The sequence below is a fragment of the Schistocerca serialis genome, chromosome 10 (assembly GCF_023864345.2).
Source record: "Schistocerca serialis cubense isolate TAMUIC-IGC-003099 chromosome 10, iqSchSeri2.2, whole genome shotgun sequence".
Taxonomy (NCBI): Eukaryota; Metazoa; Arthropoda; class Insecta; order Orthoptera; family Acrididae; genus Schistocerca; species Schistocerca serialis.
In genome coordinates, this window is record NC_064647.1 from 184122894 (window position 1) to 184146859 (window position 23966).

The following is a 23966-nucleotide window of genomic DNA, read 5'->3' on the forward strand; positions in this document are numbered from 1 at the left end:
TTTCATCACTAAAACTAAGATGTGTAGTTCTCTCTGACAGCCTGTATCAATCACCTTGTATTCTGAATGAAAAAATTAGTTAAGACTGCTATTCTGTGATGAGTATTGTATATTCTTGTTAATGTTTGTTAATCCTGATCCATTTACTCTTCCTCATAAAGTTATTGCATCTCCTTTCGTTTATTCCGTAGGTGAAATTCCCATTTATGCTAAATTTATTTCTTAGAATCATCATTCCTTTCTGAAATTCATGAACAAAGATTAATGTCTTGCATTTAAATCATATACCCACTAAATAATGACTGGTTTATGGTGACACAATTAAGCATACAGCATAACATGACAGAAAACGTAACGTGTCAAAGACATTGACAGTGTTCAGATGCAAAAATGTACACAGAATAATACAATGCAGTAGCAAAAAAAAAATGTAAAACACTCACGATGTTGAGATATCATAGGGCAAAAAAAAAATGTCAAAGTCGACTGGTGTGTTATATCTTAACTATTTCACAGTGCATATAAACAAAACTGGAGTACAATCATATATAAAAAGACAAAATGTGACGTTCGTTGTGTTCAGCTTGTATGTAGTGTAGTTAATATAGGCGAGAATTAAAGCCTTTAATGAGGAAAAAAAGTGTAATGAAATTAACGTGTCATTAGCTAACATTGCATAATTAGTCATAAAATACGTAAGTTCATCTGGAAAAATATGCACGGTCTGATGTGTAACGACAAGAAAAGCGACCTGCTAACCTTACCTTGCCGGGCACTTGCCAAAAAAAAATACGATAATCATCAGTAATTAGTCACGTGAAATAATTGCATTAGTAAATGGCATCATAGTGTGTTGAATCATACAGTGGTTTCACTCAATAAACGGTTTAATGTTTGAGATATGGTGATTGCCTTTCGATTTTCTAGTTCTCAAAGTTTCGACGTGTACAACATTGGGGTGAGGGATGCTGCGAATCCGATACGGACCTGCGTATAGAAGTTCAAATTTACTGCACTTACCTTTTAATTTACTGGATAAATAGTGTGTACGTACTAGTATCTTCTGTCCAACGTGAAAGACGCGGCGTGTACAAACCTGTTTTTGCTGTCTTCTCCGGCGCTCTGCGGCACGTTTGATGTTGTTCAGCGCAATGTCAATTATTTCGTGGTGTCGTAATCGACGAGATGTAGGAAATGTTATTAATTCTTTAATTTTGTTAGGTGGTTCAGCATTTTTCAGTATAACAGACGGAGATAGCATAGTGGATTCATTTGGAATGGAATTAATTACATCTTGGAATGAGAATATGTGTGTGTCCCAATCAATATGTCTTTTGTGGCAGTATATTCGGCACAGCTTACCAATTTCTTTCATTAATCTTTCACAGGGGTTCGAAGAAGCGCGGTACTTGGATATATAGATCGGAGAAATGTTTCTAGCTCGTAACATGCGTGTCCATACGCTACTACGAAATTGAGATCCATTGTCAGAAATTACTTTCATTACATGCCCTACATGAGATAGAAAATGTTTTACAAATGCATTTGAAACAGTTTTAGCAGTAGCTTTGCGTAATGGAGTGAAAGTAACAAATTTTGAAGTGAGCTCAACAGCGACAAAGATGTAGCAAAAACCTCTGTTAGTTCTCGGAATCGGACCAAATATATCTACAGCGGCCATGTGTCTTAATTTAACAGGTATAATGGGATATAATGGAGGAATATGTGAAGTGGTGTCTGATTTAGCTTTCTGGCAAATTTTACAAGACGCTAAAACTCGTCGTATACGTTTCTCCATGTTGGTAAAATAACAGTTCTGTCTCAGTATAAGAAAACATTTTCGTGCTCCGTAATGTGCGTAGCTTAAATGAGTGTACCAAATTAATTTGTTGACCAGTTCGTCAGGAATGCATAATAACCAATTGTTGCTGTCAGGATGAGAGCGGCGAAACAGAACGTCATTGCGTACAGTGTAGTGGTTCCTAATCGTTACATTATTCATATCTAGCCAAAGGTGTTTAATTTCTTTCCACACGTTGTCTTTATTTTGTTCTTGTGCTATGTCCTGTAATGACGATGAAATAAAGTTTTCAAATGCAACTTGCTGAATGTACATGACACTGAAATTTGTTTTGCAGAAGTTGGTTGCTACGTCTTGCTGATTGTTGCCGAGAGAACGCGATAGTGCGTCTGCTATAACATTTTGTGTGCCGGGAATGTGGACAATCGTAAAATTAAATTCTTGTAAATATAGTTTCCATCGGCTTAACCTGTCGTGAGTGAGTTTAGCCGAAAGTAAAAATTGTATCGCTCTGTGGTCTGTGTAAACGGTGGTATGTCTGCCATAAAGAAAGTGCCTAAATCTCGTAAAAGCCCATACAACACATAATGTTTCCAATTCTGTAACGGAATAATTTCGTTCAGCAGGTGACAGAATGCGGCTTGCAAATGCGATGTTTTTAATAACTGTTGAACCATCTTCTTCAATTTCCTGGAAAATATGTACGCCTAAAGCGGTGTTAGAACTGTCGGTGGCAATGGAAAAATTTCTAGTAAGATCTGGGTGCGATAATAGTGGTGCATTCAACAAAGCATGTTTCAGGTTCATGAATTCAGAGTGTGCTTGCTTATCCCAAGACCAAATACTGTTTTTACCTGTTAATTGGCATAGTCTAGGCGTGTCTAAAGCAGAATGGTGAATAAATTTACGAAAAAAGTTAATTAAGCCCAAAAAACTGCGTAATTGCTTCTTCGTCGTAGGAACGGTAATGTCACGTAGAGCTTGAAGTTTTTCCGGATCAGGTGCAATGCCTTCTGCTGAAATTACGTGTCCAAGAAATTTTATGGAAGTTTTGCCAAAGTGCGATTTACTAAGATTAACTGTAAGTCCTTGTGCATGAAAAGTTTGTAACAGTTGTTCAAGAATCAGATTGTGTTCGGACCAGTTAGCTTCTGCGATAAGAATGTCGTCTACATACGTCGTAATTCTGTCTTTAAGTTCTGTCGGAAGTATAGTGTTCAAACCGCGAATAAAAGCTGCAGAAGAAATAGTTAAGCCGAACGGTAGTTTGCAAAATTGATAACAGTCGCCGAAACAGAGAAAAGCTGTATATTTTCTGCAGTTCGGATGAAGTTGAATTTGCCAAAATCCCGATTTCAAATCTAGTGTAGAATAAATAGCTGTACCATGAAATGTCTGTAAAAGTTCCTCTAGTGTCTGTGGTCGATCTGTTTCGTTAATAATAATGTCATTAATGTGACGTGAATCAAGTACAAGGCGAAGTGAGCCATCTTTTTTCTTAACAATATGTAGCGGGTTTATGTACGGACTAACTGCTGGTTCAATAATTCCTTGATCAAGCATATCCTGCAATTCTTTTTTAACCTGTTCTCTGTGAATGTATGGAATAGGATAATGCTTTGCTTTAAATGTGTCGTGCGGTTTGACTTGAAATTCATACATAAAGCCGGACATAGTACCAGGAATGTTGTCAAAAACTGGAGCTTGCTGTAAAAGAATTTTGTGTAATTGCGTTCGTTCGTCGTCTGTAGTTGCACTGCTCTCTTTAACCTTATCAGAAATCAATTGTATTACGTCGTAGTCAGCTTCGTCTGGAGTACTATAGTTGTGTACGTACGTATCCGTTAACAATGTGGGATTACAGTCTATGTCACGTGTTGCGGAAATGACCTCTGTGCGGTTGATTGTTTGTTCTTCCGCAGATAATGAGTGCTGAAATTCTAAAGCAAGTTGTACATTTTCATCCTTTAACATTAAATAAGAATTCTGAAAATCGATAACTGCGTCGTGTTGTACCAGAAAATTCGTGCCTAAAATAACGTCTGTTGTCAATAAAGGAACAATCCAAAAATTAGAGTGAAACGTGTGACCTGCGATACAAAATGATAAATGAGTCTGTAATTTAACGTCTACTCCTTTACTCGGTACTGCTCCTTTCACTTTTGTTTTGCCTAAAGGTAATGTCGGATAGGTATTCTCTTTGTTGCACTCGTTGAAAGTCTCCTCATTTATTACTGATATTGGTGATCCGGAATCAATTACTGCTGAGAATTTCGATGAACCAATTTTAATTTCGATAACAGGATGTGAAATGGTTTTCTGAATAACTGGTCTTTCCTGTAAAAGAGTGTCTCTGATGTCGTCAAAAGTAATTACATTTTCATGAACAACATTTTGCGTGTCTAAAGTAGTACTTGTATTATTGGAAGATGCGATCTGTGCAGTATCTAGTCAGATTCTATCTGACGCGTTATTATTATTAGGAGGATGTTGTGGCATTTCGACTATTTGAACTGTCCTATTACTTCTTCCAGACGTATTACGTTCTGGATGGTACCTACTGTCGGGTTCATTCATGAGAATAGGTCCTTGTTGATTATTTTGTTGCTGGTGAGACCGACTGTTATTATATGTGCGCTGATAATTCTGCTCATCGTTTTTACGTCTGTCGTGATAGTCATTCCTATACGGTGTATTGCGATAGGAATTGAAATACTGTCTTCTTTGTACGTAATTGTTTCCTTGTTGCCATGCGTTACTATTTGTTGCGGCTGGCACTACACGTGCACGCGGCGAAACATTAAAGCCTGGTTGACCTTGTGTATTCCATTGTTGGTTAGGTATGTTAACCGGCTGACTTTCATGCTGTTGTGGTGGAAAACGTCTATTGTTACCAAAATGTGTTTCCTGTTGCTGAAAATTTTGACGATATTGATAATCTGAATTCTGTCTGTTATTAAAGTTTTGGTAGTTGTCGTTCCTAAAACGTCTGTTATCTTTCCGATTGGAATTACGTCCCTGATCATAATTGCAGTACGGTTGTTGACCTTGGTTGTTACTTAAAAAGTTTTTGTTTACAAAAGAATAATCAGATTGCTGTACTTCCAAGAGCTGTAAAATATCTCTGAATGCTGAAATGTTTTCTTTTTGCTGACCCGTTAGAAGTGACACTCGTAATGACCGTGGTAATTTGGAAATGCATAATTGTATAAGTGCGGATTCAGTGTACGGTTCATTCAGGTATTGGTTTTGTTGTACCATGTGCTCAAAAAATTGCGTCACACTGGGAAAATTTGAGTTTTCATAGTTTGGCAAACTAATTAGTTGATCTTTAATTCCGCGCTGCGTCGTCTTCGACCAGTACGCTGACAGAAAAGCATTCTGAAATTCCTCTACCGAGTAACACTGTCTCGCGATTGGTCTCATACGAGTTGCCGGTTCGCCTTCCAAAAAACTGCAAATAAATTCAAGTTTATGTGTTACAGGCCAAGTCGGTGGAAGAGCAAAGCTAAATTGTTGAATCCAATCCAGTGGGTGAATCTGCGTTCTATCGTTTTTGAAAACCTTAAACTTTCTCACTGACAGAAAATGTTTGTAGTCGAAATTAACATCTCTGTGTGATGGAACAGGTTCAGGATCGTAAGAGAATCTATTGAACTGTGGTTGATCGGAATCTAAGTCCCGTACTCTCTGTAGATTACCCAAATTATACGCGCTGCGTGAGTCTGACACATGTTCATAAAGTGGCGTCTGTTGCGGTATGTTATTAACTGAAATGTTTTTGATCTCTGTTACTTCTTGTTGTAAATTTGACAACTTCCTACGTAACGTATTGTTAGATGAATCGATCTCATTAATTGTCTGCTGTAAATTTTGAAATTCAGGTGTTTGGTTAAATGAAACCGGTGCAGTATCGTCTGATTTATTGTCATTAGCACTTTCGATAGCATCAATACGACTGGCCAATTCATCATATTTTTCTGTCAGTAATTTTGCCTGATCATCGGTTTTAGAATCAGACGCATTAATCTGTTTTTGTAACTTACGCGTAGTTTCGCTCAGTTTTTTAACATCAGCTTTGATGACATCGCGATCCTGTGTTAGATCTAATTGTTCGAATCTGTCTGTCACTGTTTGAATATTTACTGTGTGTGTATCTGTTTTTGATTTAAGATCAGAAATTTCATCCCGTAATTCCGCGTTCAACTGTTCTATGGTGTTAATTTTGTCGGACACTGTAGTAATATTATTGTCTACATACGTCTTCGCTTTCGCGAACATTTTACGTTTGTCCTCTTGTCTTTGTGCAGTGATTGTTTCCATGACTTGTCGTTTTACTTTGTTTTGATCTTGAATAAATCTGCGGAAACGCGTATCACTGTTTTGTATGTGCTGATTAAAGCGCTCGTTTATCTGAGTGTTCTGCTGTTCGAATTTCGCGTCTATCTTTGCGTCCACTGTGCGCGAAAGTTCTACCGTCATTGCTTTAAACTCGTCCCGTAATTGTGTAGCTTTTTCAGAGCATTGTTTAGCGACTCCGCTAATTTCGTCTCTGAGTGTTTCTGTTGCGGCTGTTTGCATTTCCCTTAATTCTTGCGCAACAGACTTAATTTCTTCGCTATTTTTTTGAGAACAAGCCTCAATTTCCACGCGCAACTGTTCCTTAGTGTCATGGCACTGCGCGGCAACGTCTCTAATTTGTTCACTAAGCTGTCTAGAATTGTCGTCTAATTTTTCATTTAGCTGTTTGTTATCTTCCCTAAGTTGCCTAAAATCTTCACTTTGTTTTTCATTCTGTTGTTTGACCTGTTCACTAAGTTGTTTAAAATCTTCACTTTGTTTGTCTAATTTTTCGTTCTGTTCACTAAATTGTTGTTTGAAATCTTTACTACTGTTGTCTTGTTTTTCAAGAATTTGCAGCAACAATGCCTTAAGTGGATCCGACAAAAAATTAGCATTTCTATTCTCTGTGGTGTTTAATGGTGGATCTGGAATTGTTTCGCTTTCTGTAACCATTTGGTTATTTTGAGATTCACAAAAAGGTTTGTCAGTCGAATGTACACTGTCAGACATTATTTCGGAATTAAATAGATCCATCGTACTTTGAGTATCCTGTTCGTTTTCATTAGACAAATTTGTCTGTACATTACTTGAGTTTTCCGAATCGTGTGTGTTAAGCTGGGCAGCGCTCATTACAATAGAGCGTCCCGCGTCATCGATTGTCGTCAAATCAACAGAGGACATAACCGAGTTCGTTTGTTCATCATTAAGACAAAAGTCATCATTAGTGGTTGGAATACACTGATTGTTAGTGAACGCAGGATTGTCATCATCACACTGCGTGTCATAATTACTATCGGTCACGCTGTTTAAGTCGGTAATTTCATTCAAAATACCTCGCGATACACTATTCACAGTCTTTCGCGGCATTTTTACAATAGTCACAATTTTTCAAAAAATAAATAAGCACAATGCAAAAGCAACACACAAATACAACAGAGCAACAATTGCCGTTGACCTGTAGAAAGAAAGTCACAAGATTAGTAAAAGCGTTGCGCCAAATCCTAATTATATCTAAGCAAATAAGAGCAGATATCTGACTGTCGCTCAAAAGACTCTCAACGAAATACGATCCTGGACTGGGTGTCGCCAAGTGTAACCTCCCCACAAAAATTTTACAAGAAAGAAATACGACAATACTTAATAGAAATGGGAGCCGAGTGTAACCTCCCCACAAAAATTTACATGAATGACAATATTATTTATGAATGCCAATGGACATTGCTCTAAGCCTAACCTGCCCACAATGAAATGTACTGACAATGGGAACAAAAATGTGAAATTCGCAATCTGACTCAAATATAAATTCTTCACAAAAATTAAAGTCCATTCAGTGATAAGAAAATTCAATTAAACCGAAACATCGGTCTTTGGCCCTGTGTAGAACAATCAGAATTAAAGTCTTACCTCAGAATAAATGGATGTCACATTTCTGCTCTTATTTCTGCGCACGGCTTGGAGGAACTGCATTGCAAATAATATTATTCCTTTTTTCTGTAAATTTACTGAAATTTTTCTTCAAAAGAAGTGGAATGAAATGGGAAGTGCAACGAAATCTTTAGTTCAATAAAAAATTAAATTTTTGAAAAAATGCTTTTGAAATCAAAATTATTATTGGGGGACTTGTTAGAGATTGATTACAATAAATAAGTTTTACATTGTCTAATGATTATATTAATTAACAGTGTACCTCATTCAGCATCTTGACCAGTGTTGCCGACCGCCTACATCACACAACCGCACTGGGCTGCTACTACTGACCGACCGCTCTGCATGACGACTATTAGCGTACTGCACTGCACGACTACACAGAGCTACAGACTCGCAACGACTGACAACAGAGTACTGAGAACCGCTCGCAACACTCGCGCGGTCAAGCGCAAACTCTCTGGTCACAGATGCTACAATGCCTCGCCATCGCTGCTATGTTACATACGTGTTTCAAGCACTATCACACCCGCTTGTTCAGAGAAGCTGTAGAAACACAAAAACACGGGAACAGCTTCAGTAAGAAAGAGGAAAGCCTTAACGTAAACGGATCCTGGCTTCCAGTACTGCAGCGAACGACCGTCGCAGGTAGCAAGAGGAGAACCGCACCGGAAATGCCGTCGGAGAAGCCCTCGGACGTTGGCGCGCCAGGTACATATAGCCTGCAGCCACGAGCTCAGCTCCAGTTCACCACCGGCAACGTTGCGTGAAGCTTTGACAATGCCAGCCACTTGTGCTGGCAAAACGTCAGTAAAATCATCAGATGAACGTCGGCCGAAGAACCCGAGACAGAAGCCAATAGGCAGTTTGTCAACAAGTGGCCACGAAAGCCTTAACAATTTTGACCTCCAGTTAAGTTTGTTCAAAGCTAAAATCGACGGTACTTGAAAGTGATCTCTAGCTATCGGCAGAACAGGATAAAATAGTTTTATTTTAGCTCATTATTTGGTGTAATTTCTTATCTAGTTGGGTGTCATTTTTCGCAAGTTTCGGCGCTGTTTTACTGCCGAATTAGTTTTTTGATTTACAGTTATTTTTGGCCAATTTTGGTGTTATTTTATTCCTTGCCTGTTTTAATTTTCTGCCAATTTGAGTTTTTTTTGCCAAATTCGGTATTGCTTTTTTCCAAACTCGGTGTTACTTTACCAATTTCGTGACTATTTTTTCCAATTTTAATGTTACAGATTTTCCTTTTCGATGTTCTTTTACAAATTCGTAGTAATTTTTATCTAAATTCGGTGTTTTTTGCCACATACGTTGTTATCTTCATACGAAAATCGATACTACTTCTTCTTGTGATTTGGTGTTACCTTTTTCTGCCAAATTGTGTTTCTTTTGTCAAACTCTATGCACTTTTGGCCAAGTCATGTTTTTTGCTAATTTTGGTGTGTTTATTACCGAGTTCGATATATTTTTTTTACTAATATTGTTGTTATTTTTGCCAATTTCCTTGTTATTTTTTGCCAATTTCCTTGTTATTGTTTTGCCAAATTCTGCGTTATTTCTTGCCAAACTCGTTGCGCTTTGTTTTAGAAATTGGATTTTATTTGTGCCACTTTCGATGTTATTTTCTTGCCAAGCTTGGTGTTTTTCTTTTTGCCGATTTCGGTGCTATTTTTGAAGTCACGTCATAGTTCTTTACGTGGGAGATGGACTATTAATCCAACATTGTATATGAAGCTCACACGGAAAATATGCAGAATGAATTGTCAGTATTCAGTAATTATCAGTTACTTACATTGTTTCACTGTCGTTCTCAGATTTTTAACGTTTTTCATTCGGAAAAATGACAAATTTTACGGTATTTCGTAAAACTCACCGATTTCGCGCTTACCTAAAACTGTCAATTACGATTTATCGGATACGCGCAGTTTTCCTGTTCCTACTGTGAGGTAACGGGTGAGTCGTGGGGCCCCGAAAGTACGGAGGAAGCAGTGGTCGCACGGCCCTCTCGGCAGGCCGATCACATGGAGCCAGACGCCGGCCGAAGCAAGAGGGGTCCAGCGGCAGCGTGACTGGCAATTCAATGGTGACGCTGTGTCGGTGAAGGACACATGTTGCGAGTGCCCAAGATCGCGGACTTTGTGACACCTTAATGGCACACATTTCAAGGTTCGTATAGAAATTACACTACTGGCCATTAAAATTGCTACACCAAGAAGAAATGCAGATGATAAACGGGTATTCATTGGACAAATATACTAGAACTGACATGTGATTACATTTTCACGCAATTTGGGTGCATAGATCCTGAGAAATCAGTACCCAGAACAACCACCTCTGGCCGTAATAACGGCCTTGATACGCCTAGGCATTGAGTCTAACAGAGCTTGGATGGCGTGTACAGGTACAGCTGCCCATGCAGCTTCAACACGATACCACAGTTCATCAAAAGTAGTGACTGGCGTATTGTGACGAGCCAGTTGCTCGGCCACCATTGACCAGACGTTTTCACTTGGTGAGAGATCTGGAGAATGTGCTGGCCAGGGCAGAAGTCGAACATTTTCTGTATCCAGAAAGGCCCGTACAGGACCTGCAACATGCGGTCGTGCATTATCCTGCTGAAATGTAGGGTTTCGCAGGGATCGGATGAAGGGTAGAGCTACGAGTCATAACACATCTGAAATGTAACGTCCACTGTTCAAAGTGTCGTCAGTGCGAACAAGAGGTGACCGAGACGTATAACCAATGGCATCCCATACCATCACGCCGGGTGATACGCCAGTATGGCGATGACGAATACACGCTTCCAATGTGCGTTCACCGCGATGTGGCCAAACACGGATGCGACCATCATGATGCTGTAAACAGAACCTGGATTCATCCGAAAAAATGACGTTTTGCCATTCGTACACCCAGGTTCGTCGTCGAGTACCCCATCGCAGGCGCTCTTGTCTATGATGCAGCGTCAAGGGTAACCGCAGCCATGGTCTCCGAGCTGATAGTCCATGCTGCTGCAAACATCGTCGAACTGTTCGTGCAGATAGTTATTGTCTTGCAAACGTCCCCATCTCTTGATTCATGGATCGAGACCTGGCAGCATGCGGATAAGATGCCTGTCACCTCGACTGCTAGTGATACGAGGCCGTTGGGATCCAGCACAGCGTTTCTTTTTATCCTCCTGAACCCACGGATTCCATATTCTGCTAACAGTCATTGGATCTCGACCAACGCGAGCAGCAATGTCGCGATACGATAAGCCGCAGTCGCGATAGGCTACAATCCGAACTTTATCAAAGTCGGAAACGATACGCATTTCTTCTCCTTACACGAGGCATCACAATAAAGTTTTACCAGGCAACGGCGGTCAACTGCTGTTTGTGTATGAGAAATCGCTTGGAAACTTTCCTCATGTCATCACTTTGTAGGTGTCACCACCGGCGCCAACCTTTTGCGAATGCTCTGACAAGCTAATCAGTGACATGTCACACCGTCTGCTTCCTGTCGGTTAAATTTCACGTCTGTAGCAATTTTAATGGCCAGTAGTGTAATAGTACCCAGAGGAATCATGACACCTCAAAAAGAAACATGTACATTACCATTATTTTAACGACGATTCTGATGGTGTTATCAGATTTTCAATGTCTTTATTAGTTAAAAGTTTAGTATCTGACTGTAAATTAGACAAGTAACACCCAGCAAGGAATTTCCGAAATGAAAACGCTTCACGCGATTTCGTCGATCGACGTGTCTTTAGAGAGCCGTTAGTGCAAACCTAAATTGGTATGAATTACAGGCATGTAACTTGAATAGTACATGAGTTACTGGAAGACAAAGTGGCCAATTACTATCGATTGCGTCAGGCCATCAGTACTCCACAGTTACAGTTAAAACGGTAGCACCATGCTTATGAATATACTTATTCGTCTATGTCTTTGTTTATATCCGATCTGGAGAAATTTATTAAAGATTTACTGTGTTTTAGAAAACACAGAGACATTAGGCTACTGGCCTACCTTTTGTTCTATTCCATTGATATATGTTTGTTTAATTTGTTTGTGTATCTAATAATGTGTGTTAGAGCGTGTTTAAAGTCTAGCCATAGGAATATTTATTTAATTTCAAGTTGTTTAAATGCTACTCCAGTATTTCGAATGTTTCATTACGTTTGTGAGTGGGCGTTGGCTTGAAGACAGGGCAGAAGCACTCTAGCCAATCGCAGCGATCGTCTCCGGGGAGGAAACGAGGTAGTTATGAGCAGTGTGGCAGTTCTGGAGAGGACGAGAGAGGACACGAGAACTGCTGGACGTAGCGGCGAGATGGACGCAGAGTCGCGAGAGGGACTTAGACAGTGTGGAGCGGTTTACGCGTGCTCACGGCACATAGAAACATTTCGTAGTGCTGACTTATGTATTTGTGAGATTTCCGTGGCTTCTACAGTGAAGATGTAGTGCACTTAGAAGTTAATATCTCGCGAGTTTTGTTGTTGTTCATAACTAATTACGTGCAGTAGGAATCTATTGTTTCCCTGTTATTCAACTTATATTTTATTTATTTGCAGGACCATCGACACCAATAAGCGTTTTGCAGAAATATACCGCATTCTCAAAAGTACTTCTACTATCGTACTCATTTAAATTCGTTAAAATACACTCCTGGAAATTGAAATAAGAACACCGTGAATTCATTGTCCCAGGAAGGGGAAACTTTATTGACACATTCCTGGGGTCAGATACATCACATGATCACACTGACAGAACCACAGGCACATAGACACAGGCAACACAGCATGCACAATGGCGGCACTAGTACAGTGTATATCCACCTTTCGCAGCAATGCAGGCTGCTATTCTCCCATGGAGACGATCGTAGAGATGCTGGATGTAGTCCTGTGGAACGGCTTGCCATGCCATTTCCACCTGGCGCCTCCGTTGGACCAGCGTTCGTGCTGGACGTGCAGACCGCGTGAGACGACGCTTCATCCAATCCCAAACATGCTCAATGGGGGACAGATCCGGAGATCTTGCTGGCCAGGGTAGTTGACGTACACCTTCTAGAGCACGTTGGGTGGCACGGGATACATGCGGACGTGCATTGTCCTGTTGGAACAGCAAGTTCCCTTGCCGGTCTAGGAATGGTAGAACGATTTGGATGTACCGTGCACTATTCAGTGTCCCCTCGACCACCAGTGGTGTACGGCCAGTGTAGGAGATCGCTCCCCACACCATGATGCCGGGTGTTGGCCCTGTGTGCCTCGGTCGTATGCAGTCCTGATTGTGGCGCTCACCTGCACGGCGCCAAACACGCATACGACCATCATTGGCACCAAGGCAGAAGCGACTCTCATCGCTGAAGACGACACGTCTCCATTCGTCCCTCCATTCACGCCTGTCGCGACACCACTGGAGGCGGGCTGCACGATGTTGGGGCGTGAGCGAAAGACGGCCTAACGGTGTGCGGGACCGTAGCCCAGCTTCATGGAGACGGTTGCGAATGGTCCTCGCCGATACCCCAGGAGCAACAGTGTCCCTAATTTGCTGGGAAGTGGCGGTGCGGTCCCCTACGGCACTGCGTAGGATCCTACGGTCTTGGCGTGCATCCGTGCGTCGCTGCGGTCCGGTCCCAGGTCGACGGGCACGTGCACCTTCCGCCGACCACTGGCGACAACATCGATGTACTGTGGAGACCTCACGCCCCACGTGTTGAGCAATTCGGCGGTACGTCCACCCGGCCTCCCGCATGCCCACTATACGCCCTCGCTCAAAGTCCGTCAACTGCACATACGGTTCACGTCCACGCTGTCGCGGCATGCTACCAGTGTTAAAGACTGCGATGGAGCTCCGTATGCCACGGCAAACTGGCTGACACTGACGGCGGCGGTGCTCAAATGCTGCGCAGCTAGCGCCATTCGACGGCCAACACCGCGGTTCCTGGTATGTCCGCTGTGCCGTGCGTGTGATCATTGCTTGTACAGCCCTCTCGCAGTGTCCGGAGCAAGTATGGTGGGTCTGACACACCGGTGTCAATGTGTTCTTTTTTCCATTTCCAGGAGTGTATTAAACTCGTATCACTACACAGTGTTTTTATTAGTAAGTCACACCACCCCTTCTGGTCCATGCTGACAAATTGTGGTTTAGTGTCATAATATGTAATAGGATTACACACTGTGATGTTTGTATGGCCTGTCAGAGTTGTATATTTATATTTCTGCTCTGATGATGTTTTCCATTGTCATTATATGTTACTAGTTTCATGGATGTTTTGTCTAAGATTTTTTATGATTGGTAATGATGGATAATGGTTTATACTTCCTTTATTTACTGTTTTCAGACCAACAGCTGTAGGACACAGAAAATTCTAGCCATTTTTCTCTTCTGTAGGACATTGCTTCCAATTGGTGTGGGGAGCGATCTCCTACACTGGCCGTACACCACTGGTGATCGTCGAGGGGACACTGAATAGTGCACGGTACATCCAAACCGTCATCGAACCTATCGTTCTACCATTCCTAGACCGGCAAGGGAACTTGCTGTTCCAACAGGACAACGCACGTCCGCATGTATCCCGTGCCACCCAACGTGCTCTAGAAGGTGTAAGTCAACTACCCTGGCCAGCAAGATCTCCGGATCTGTCCCCCATTGAGCATGTTTGGGACTAGATGAAGCGTCGTCTCACGTGGTCTGCAAGTCCAGCACGAACGCTGGTCCAACTGAGGCGCCAGATGGAAATGGCATGGCAAGCCGTTCCACAGGACTACATCCAGCATCTCTACGATCGTCTCCATGGGAGAATAGCAGCCTGCATTGCTGCGAAAGGTGGATATACACTGTACTAGTGCCGACATTGTGCATGCTCTGTTGCCTGTGTCTATGTGCCTGTGGTTCTGTCAGTGTGATCATGTGATGTATCTGACCCCAGGAATGTGTCAATAAAGTTTCCCCTTCCTGGGACAATGAATTCACGGTGTTCTTATTTCAATTTCCAGGAGTGTATGTAGCACCAAAATAACCAGAATGCACACAGAGGAAAGTATTCAATGTTCACTCTTCAGCAGAGTGTGTGCTGATATGAAACTTCATGGCAGATTAAAACTGGGTGCCGCACCAAGATTCAAACGCACGATCTTTGCCTTTGCCAAGCACATGCTCTGCCATGTGAGCTACCCAAACATGACTCATGATCTGTTCTCCCGGCTTTAATTCCACCAGTACCTTACCTCCTAGCTTCCAGACTTCACTGAAGCTCCCCTGAAAACTTTGCAATACTAGCACTTCAAGCATATTGCAGAGACATAGCTTAGCCACTGCCTGGGAGATGTTTCCAGAATAAAATTTTCTCTCAGCAGCTGGATGTGTGCTGACATGGAGTTTAATTTATCATTTGGATGGTGGCATTAACAGTTACTATAAAAATATATAATCTAGTAAATCAATATTATTGGTTTTGTAATCTGAAGACATAACTGATAATACTAGAATACAGAATAGTGGTCTATCATAACAGTATGAAGTCAATGGTCTATCATAACAGTATGAAGTCAAATTATGTTAACAGAAAGACTGAAAGAGTGAAATATACGGTATACTGACAATGGTTAAACTGGAAAGTTTAAATTTGACTTAAAATGAAATATACCACTTTGTAAACACATTAAAGTATGAAGATTGAGGCAGAACCAAACTTATCATAGGAGATGGGGGCAATGATGGCCAAAAGGAAAGGGGGGTGGGGCAGTGTTGAACATGGGCCAGAAAGAGAAAGGGAAATTTGGGGGGGGGGGGGAGATGAGTAACTGATTGCTGCATAACTGATATCTTAAATATGAAGAAAAATAAATTTTGTTAACACCAAATTTTAAAACACTGTCTTAAGAAAAGACGTATCAATGTCTCTTAGTAGCGGTATGAAGCAAAAACTTTTTAAAACTCTTTTGAAACTACCTCCATTCCAAATTACTACCTGTCAGGACCTAGTCATCCATAAATAACAGAATACTGTGCACAAGAAACCATCAACAAGAATCATAAATGTCACAGCATTTTCATAACCTATACAAAAATCATTTGAATACTTCTTATTTATCAAATCAGCTTGTTAATTTTAGATCTTATCAGAATGTCTCATCTGATCATTTATATTACTCAGAGAGTACTTGTGGATATTTAGATGTGCTCCAAGAGCTTATATGTTGCTTGGGGAAGAATGCTCTTTAAATCTAGTTCAAAGTTTTCTTTCATTCTGACCTATGTAAAATTTGTCATGCTGAAAATCATCAACCTTACATGTCCCAGATTAGTCCTGTCTATATATTGTTTATGCTTTCATGCCAAACAGATCATAGCATTACCTTCTTCTAACTAGTTGTTTAATTTTCTCTGAAATATTACCATATGGGGCAAGAACCATATAACTAGTGTTCTCATTGTCATTTATTTCAAGCAAAGTGACTACTATTCTTACTGTCTTACCTGTACTCTAATTGTCTTGTTATACAACCTGCCTACAACCAATGTTCTGCAGTGCTATGTACCATAATGTATTAAGTTCAGCATCAGTGCCATCATCTGATTGACCATAAAAACCACTAGTAAGTAGTATGATGTATCCATATCTCCCTTCAAGTGTGACGCTTTTTGATATTGTGTACTGATCTTCTGGGAAATATATTTCCCTATTACTCCTGTTAGCTGTAAATACTTGCACTTACAGCTTTCTTCAGTAGTCATTGAGTTTTTTCCACTGTTTGCTTTAATTCTGCTTAGTTTGTCTGGTATCTGTGATCATGAAGCTTATTAGTGAAATCTTTGGCTCTAAATTTTAGTCATTTATTCAGATAGGTATTCTTTGCTTGTCAGACCTTGTGTTTTGGAACATGTGATTGTATGATATATTGTAGTAAAAATTATGTATAATAATACTATTAACATGTTTGCTTGAATTATATTTCAATGTCATTTGTGAGAGTTTCCCTTATTGTCACTTAGTTTTCTATTAGACAGATAATGCACTGTAAAATGGTACACACACACACACACACAGCTGTGATTAATTTACAATGTTATTATTCTGCTTTGGTACATATGTTACAACATTGCTCTAACTGTTGCTATTATAGTTATAATTCTTTACCAGACGAAGTAAATCCTAACAAAATAGCAACTAGGAGTGGCAATCTAACGAGAACGCCAAGAAACAACAACGAAAATAGCAAATCAAAGGAATGACACATGAACTAGTGTCTAAACTGTCTCAAGCACAGCCTTTCGAATTTGCACAAAAAATCTCTACAGACAAAGTTTTTTGAGCCTTAGACATCTTGAAACCTAGAAAAAGAGCATATACTGTGTGTTCATTAAAGATGCTGGTCAAGGTGGAGCCATCCTGAAACTGTCTAAATCTGGTTAACAATCGCGAAGGTTATAGACTTATTGCTGTTCTAAATGCCTGCCATAAACTGCAGGCAAGGTTACTCTACAGTAGGATAGCACCAAATATCTTGAAAAATATTCCTTTAGAAAAAGCTGACTTGAGACCAGACCGCATTTGTAGTGATCAAGTGCAAGCATAGTCCGCTTACATAGAGAATGGAATCAAAGATCAGAACAAAACAATAGCCCTGTTTATTGACTTAACATCGGCATATCATAAAGTGTGGAGAAAGGTATGCTTCTAAGGTTCTTCAGAACAATTCAGTGTAAAAGAGTTGTACAGCTACTGAATAACCTCCTGCCCAACAGGAAATTACAAAACTTCCTGGCAGATTAAAACTGTGTGCCCGACCGAGACTCGAACTCGGGACCTTTGCCTTTCGCGGGCAAGTGCTCTACCAACTGAGCTACCGAAGCACGACTCACGCCCGGTACTCACAGTTTTACTTCTGCCAGTACCCGCGAAAGGCAAAGGTCCCGAGTTCGAGTCTCGGTCGGGCACACAGTTTTAATCTGCCAGGAAGTTTCATATCAGCGCACACTCCGCTGCAGAGTGAAAATCTCATTCAGGAAATTACAAGTTCACCTAAATGGTCAAGTAAATAAGGTGAACAATTTAAATTACAGACTACCACAAGGACTTCAAATTTAATGTTGCATCCTACCAGAAAAGAGAGCGAGAACGTTTATCTATGTTGATGACATAACAGTCTAATGATTTTACAATTTCAGAAAAGACTCTCACTCAGGATTTGAGAATTCTGGATGAGATTTTTTGATGTATCGCGACTCAAAGCAAACGAAAACGAAAGTGATTCTTTCATCTTCCATCTGAATAACTGGCATGCTGGCCATAAACTGAAAAGTGCATTCAGAAATCAGTTCTTGTCATATAACCCATCTCCAAAATATCTTGACGTGACTCTGGATTGCCCTCTGACATATAGAACGTACCTAACTGAAACAGTCTCAAAATTGAGAACCAGATGCAACATATTACACAAACTCTGTGAAAAAAGTTGGGGAACTCAGGTATCAGTTCTGAAAACAACTGCCCTCTAAATGTGCATTTTGTTGGTGAATATTGCTGCCCAGTATGGCTGAATAATACTCATACAGACATGGTTGATACAAAGCTGAATGTGGGTGTAAGAAGATATATGGCACAACACCCACGGAATGGCAATTTGATCGAACAATGGAAGATACAAAATCAAGCTCCATTGGAAAAGGAGTGGGAGAAATTTTCGAGAAATTGCGAGCTGTCACTACATCAGTACTGTGACGTCACTCAAAGGCAATAACTTAAGTCTGGGAAACTCTCCTGGCAAGAGATTCACTTCTGAAGGATTCCAGCATGGTGGGGTAAGTGGTTTGCAGCCAATCCTGGCTCTGAAGGTCTCAGTGCCAATCTTCTTACACGAGCCCCTCCAGGTTTCCAACAACATAGGAAGTTGTTGAATACCCTAAATCGCATATGCACCAAGCACAGAGTATGGCAGGACTTTAAGCACAAGTGTGAAACCGGTGAAAGTACCAAGAGTGACAGTGGACACTAGCGACAAACGATGCACCTCATAGACATGGAATCTCCTCCATGAAAATACGCTGAAGCTCTGTCCAGCATACATTACATCTCTCAGGATGCAGTCTTCTGGGTGGAACTTTAGATATCAACCTACAACCAACAGTTTGAAAATAGTTAAAGAACTTTCCTGTCTTTTACTATCATAAACTTAAAATACCTATTCTACTTATTAAAATTAGCATTTTTCTTTACTGTATAATTCATGCAACTGTTTTTAAATGTACTCCATTCACATGGATAATATTGTCTCATCAACTTAACATAAGGCTTCCCTAATCAGGAATTATATTAATTTATTTTATCTGTACTTTATGTATATTGTATTATCTTTAACCCTGCTGCTGTTCAATCTCTGTAATGTACCCTTGGTGCCATAGGAAATAAAATATAAAAAAATCTTAACATTATCCTAGCGTACTACAGCACATGTTGATCAGACATCTTTGTGATTTTATATTTTACATTACAATACTTTAGTTACTCAGGTTAAGTCCTAAAAAAATGTTCAGTTACTTCTTGCTGTGTATTACGATAAGTGGTGATTCTAGGCAATCCTTATATACTTTGCTATTGTTCTAGGCCTTCATAATTAATGTGGTTTTATGTTTCTACTTGAGTGGCATGTAATTTTCATTGGCTACTTGGTATGAATATTGATTTTATCTTGTCATTGTCTACATGACGCTTTGTATTTTAAGGTTTTGTAGCCAGTTTTGTCTTCTTAACATTGACATAAGAACCAGACGATAGGCCGAAACTGGTAGAAAATTAATTGTTCTTGTGCAGATTTGTGTCATATGTTTCCTGCTACCTAATTTGGATGCTTCTGTTTACATAAATCGGAAAAATTGTCTCTTTCAATTAATTTTGTTTTTTGGGTCAGTAAATATTAATTCTTTATTGGTGAGTCAAATTCCATTCCCATTCTTACAATTTTGTCCAAATGTAATATGGTTTTTTAACTGAAATCTGGTACAACTAGACATTCTTGCACAAATTTTATCTTCCCAATGTCAGCTGACAAAAGTAATATTTTATTTCTTTCATAACTGTTGCATATCTCACACCAATGTACGTACCTTAACAGCCATTCCAGTCACTGTCATGAAATCTGGACTGTGTTTCATTTTGCCACTGCCTGGTTCTGAAGTTCTAGAGACTTCTAGGATGTATGAAACAATTAGTCTCCCAGTTTTCTGTCTGAATGGAAATATAGGGAGCTCCCTGAGTGTCACATTGATTTTTATCATTCTCATTATAAAAGAGATTATCTTCAGTTTCACTGAAACCCATTTTGTGCCCCATCTTTTTCAGTGCTGCCTTCTTTTCTGCTTGTGATGCACTAACAGTCATGCCAGGTTTCCCTGTTCTCCACAGTTTTCATTGGAAGAATGTTCACCAGTTGTGGATTCCCTGCATTATCCAGTCTATTATTCATTTCTTCTCAACAGTTTGGATACATCATCTCACCAATTTGTTTTACATTGGTCTTGATTTTTCTGTTTGTGTTGTTGTCCCTACAATATTTTCAAAAACAACTTCGAACTTTCATTACCTCACACTCTTTGGTATTTCCATAACTGATTAATGACTTACTGAGTACCAAAAATTTGATTCTAATGGAGCTGTATACCAGCAACTTGACTGTTCCTACAATTTGGATATGAATGTCAACATCGTCAACTTCCACTGCTTTATCTGTAAATTCGATTTTAATCATTCTATCAATTTCTTCATCATAAATTACATCACATCTGTCATCATATTCATCTTAATTTCATCATCACTCGTATTACAATTAAAAGGTAAAATGTCTTCACTACCTGTACTTGATTATCAAATTCACCAATTACAACATTGGAAATAGCGAGATTACGTTTTAGTCGTGCTTCCTCAGTAATTATTATTTGTACCACAATTATTATAATTATTTTTCGTCATTTCCTCCTCCTTTGAAATTTCAATTCCTAACAGACTATAGGCATTTGGGAGCAACTCATCACCCCACACTTACTCTTAATTACATGTATTTTTTAGGATTTCTGTTGTCTGTTGTGTTGAGAGGCATTGCTTTCTTGAACTCCCTATCAGAATATAATTTATACTGTTCACAGGCTCCCACTTTTTCTGTACATAGGAGTCTGAACTTATCCTCCCTTATACTCTGATCATGTAATTACTGGCCATATTTAGGCTCATATTTCTTCCTCCAAACTGACAAGCTTACAATGGAAAGACCATAAGCATACGTTTATCTTAAAGTTATTGGAATTTAAAAGTTTTTATCTTAAAGTTCTCTGTTTCCAGTTCTATTTCTCTCATTTCATTGGCAATCTCTTATGATTTCACAATCCCTGTCAATCATTCCTGCAATATCCTCCTCCTTTTTTTCACGAATTTTCTCATTACAATTTCTATCCCATCCCAATGTCCATAACCATCAACTGCACCACAATAAAATTTCTGTCTCTCATTTTTCTCTAAGACTGTCTGGCTTGTAAACATACTTGAGAAACCATTCAGTTGAGGCTTCTGTTACATAAACTGTGCCTATTGCGCTTTTTGTGGAAGTCTTGTTTTTAGGGCATCTGAGTCAGCCCGCCAAAGCTCTAACCAAATGTATTACTCTTCTAAGCTGTTTCTCAAACAGAGATTAGATTAGAATATATTAGTACTTGTTCCATAGATCATGAATACGACACTTTGTAATGATGTGGAATGTGTCAGTTAATAAAAGGTGTCAATACAAGATATTACATTACACAAAATATTATATGACACTTAATTTTTTTGGGTGGGGGTGGGGAAATTACCCACTTACTATATCCAAAAATTCATCTAATGAGTAGAAGGAGTTTCTGTTCAGAAATTCCTTTAATTTCCTTTTAAATGCTGTATGGCTGTCTGTCAGACTTCTGATACTATTAGGTATGTGACCAAAGACTTTTGTGGCAGCATAATTTACCTCCTTCTGAGCCAAAGTTAGATTTAACCTTGAATAGTGAAGATCATCCTTTCTCCTAGTGTTGTAGCCAGGTACATTGCTATTACTTTTGAATTTGTTTGGATTGTTAATAACAAATTTCGTAAGTGAATATATATATATATATATATATATATATATATATATATATATATAGTGAGGCTACAGTGAAGATCCCTAGCTCTTTCATTAAGTGTCTGTAGGATGATATTGGATGAGCTCCAGCAATTATGGTTCAAATGGTTCAAATGGCTCTGAGCACTATGGGACTTAACATCTGTGATCATCAGTCCCGTAGAACTTAGAGCTACTTAAACCTAACTAACCCAAGGACATCACACACATCCAAGCCCGAGGCAGGATTCGAACCTGCGACCATAGCAGCCGCGTGGTTCCTGACTGAAGCGCCTAGAACCGCTCGGCCACCGCAGCCGGCCTCCAGCAATTATTCTTACGCTTTTGTGCAATGAACACTCTTTTAATGATGAATTACCCCATAATATGATGCCATACGAAAGCAGAGAATGAAAATAGGCGTGGTAAGCTAATTAACTGACATGTATATCGCCAAAATTTGCAATGGCCCTAATAGCATAAGTAGCTGAACTCAAACGTTTCAGCAGATCTTCAGGGTGTTTTTTCCAGTTCAACCCCTTATCAAAGCATACACCTAGAAATTTTGAATATTCTACCTTAGCTACCGATTTCTGATCGAAGTCTATATTTATTAATGGTGTCATTCCATTTACTGTGTGGAACTCTTTATACTGTGTTTTGTCAAAGTTTAATGAGAGTCCATTTGCAGAGAACCACCTAATGATTTTCTGAAAAACATCATTTACAATTTCATCAGTTAATTCGTGTCTGTTGGGTGTGATAGCTATACTTGTATCATTGGCAAAAAGTACCAGCTTTGCATCTTTGTGAATATAGAATTGCAAGTCATTAATATAAAATAGGAACAGCAGAGGACCCAAGACTGAACCCCATTCTTGGTTGTTCCCCAGTTTGAGAAATCACCAGCTTTTTTTGCATATTATGTAAACTGCTTATTTCAACTTTCTGCACTCTTCCAGTTAGATATGATTTAAACCATTTGAGCGCTGTCCCATTTATATCACAGTACTTGAGCTTATCTAGAAACGTTCTTTTGTACTCTCCTTTCCCTCTCTAAAGTTAAACCCACTCAAAAACTCGCTTTTGATTCTAACAAAAATCTGTTTGGAGCACATTTTTCAAATACCTTACAGCATAAAACGTATGTGAACAGACATTATGATTCAGTTACAAAATTGCTTACCCTTCAAAAACGTATCTATCAAATTTAATCACATCAGTCGTTTAAGAAACAACTTTGTCACAAAAGTCTTGTACAAAAGTTGACAGCACATAATTTACCTTCTTTAGGAAATTTTATTGAAGGTGCATTAGGCCAAATACCACTACATTTACTAACAAAACGTTTTGTAGAGAGATTTTCTTGTAATTCAACAAGCTTCTATATAATGTTTGACACATTGCTTTCGTATTCACCTACATTACTGGTTACTATTCTTTCTACATCCTCCACCTTAGTATTGATAACAGAAATCTGATTATTTGTCTGCACTAAAGTTGCAGTTTATGTTCCGGATTCTGTTTAGTTTGAGTTATTTCTTATGTCAAAATTTAATTATCCTTCAGAATTATCTATTTCAAAACTATTCATAGTTTTATTTTATCTAATAGCATTAGCTGATTCTATATTTACAATTTCAGAGCCAACTACATCCACTAGAGCATTTAGCTGCTTCTTCAGTGGATTTCAATTTATCAGTTTCATCCTTGACTTCGGCTACTTGGTCATTGTTATTTAGAAGTTCTCTTGTGAAAGAGAAGTTCTCTTGTGCAATCTTTGTGATAACTTCTCATGTGGCAAATTCTTTTTGGTGTGTGTGTGTGTGTGTGTGTGTGTGTGTGTGTGTGATGCTTTGCACAATATGCTGATGTACAAATTACATAAATGCTTGATATATTATGGAATATTCGAAAAATACAATCCTGCAACTTCGCAACAAAATCGCGCGGAATTTTCGACAGCAACAACACACCAAAAATACTTCGCCACAATGGAAGAATAAAAATCGATATCGGACGATAATGTAAAGTGTATTTTGCAAATCATGTGAACAGCTGTCT

At 39.4% G+C, this 23966-nt stretch overlaps 1 protein-coding gene across 1 annotated transcript in view; it reads left to right on the forward strand.

Moving 5' to 3' along the window:
• Nucleotides 1-23966, forward strand: part of LOC126424657 (brachyurin-like) — a 144583-nt gene that overhangs the window by 48558 nt on the left and 72059 nt on the right. The gene's annotated exons all lie outside the window — the stretch shown is intronic.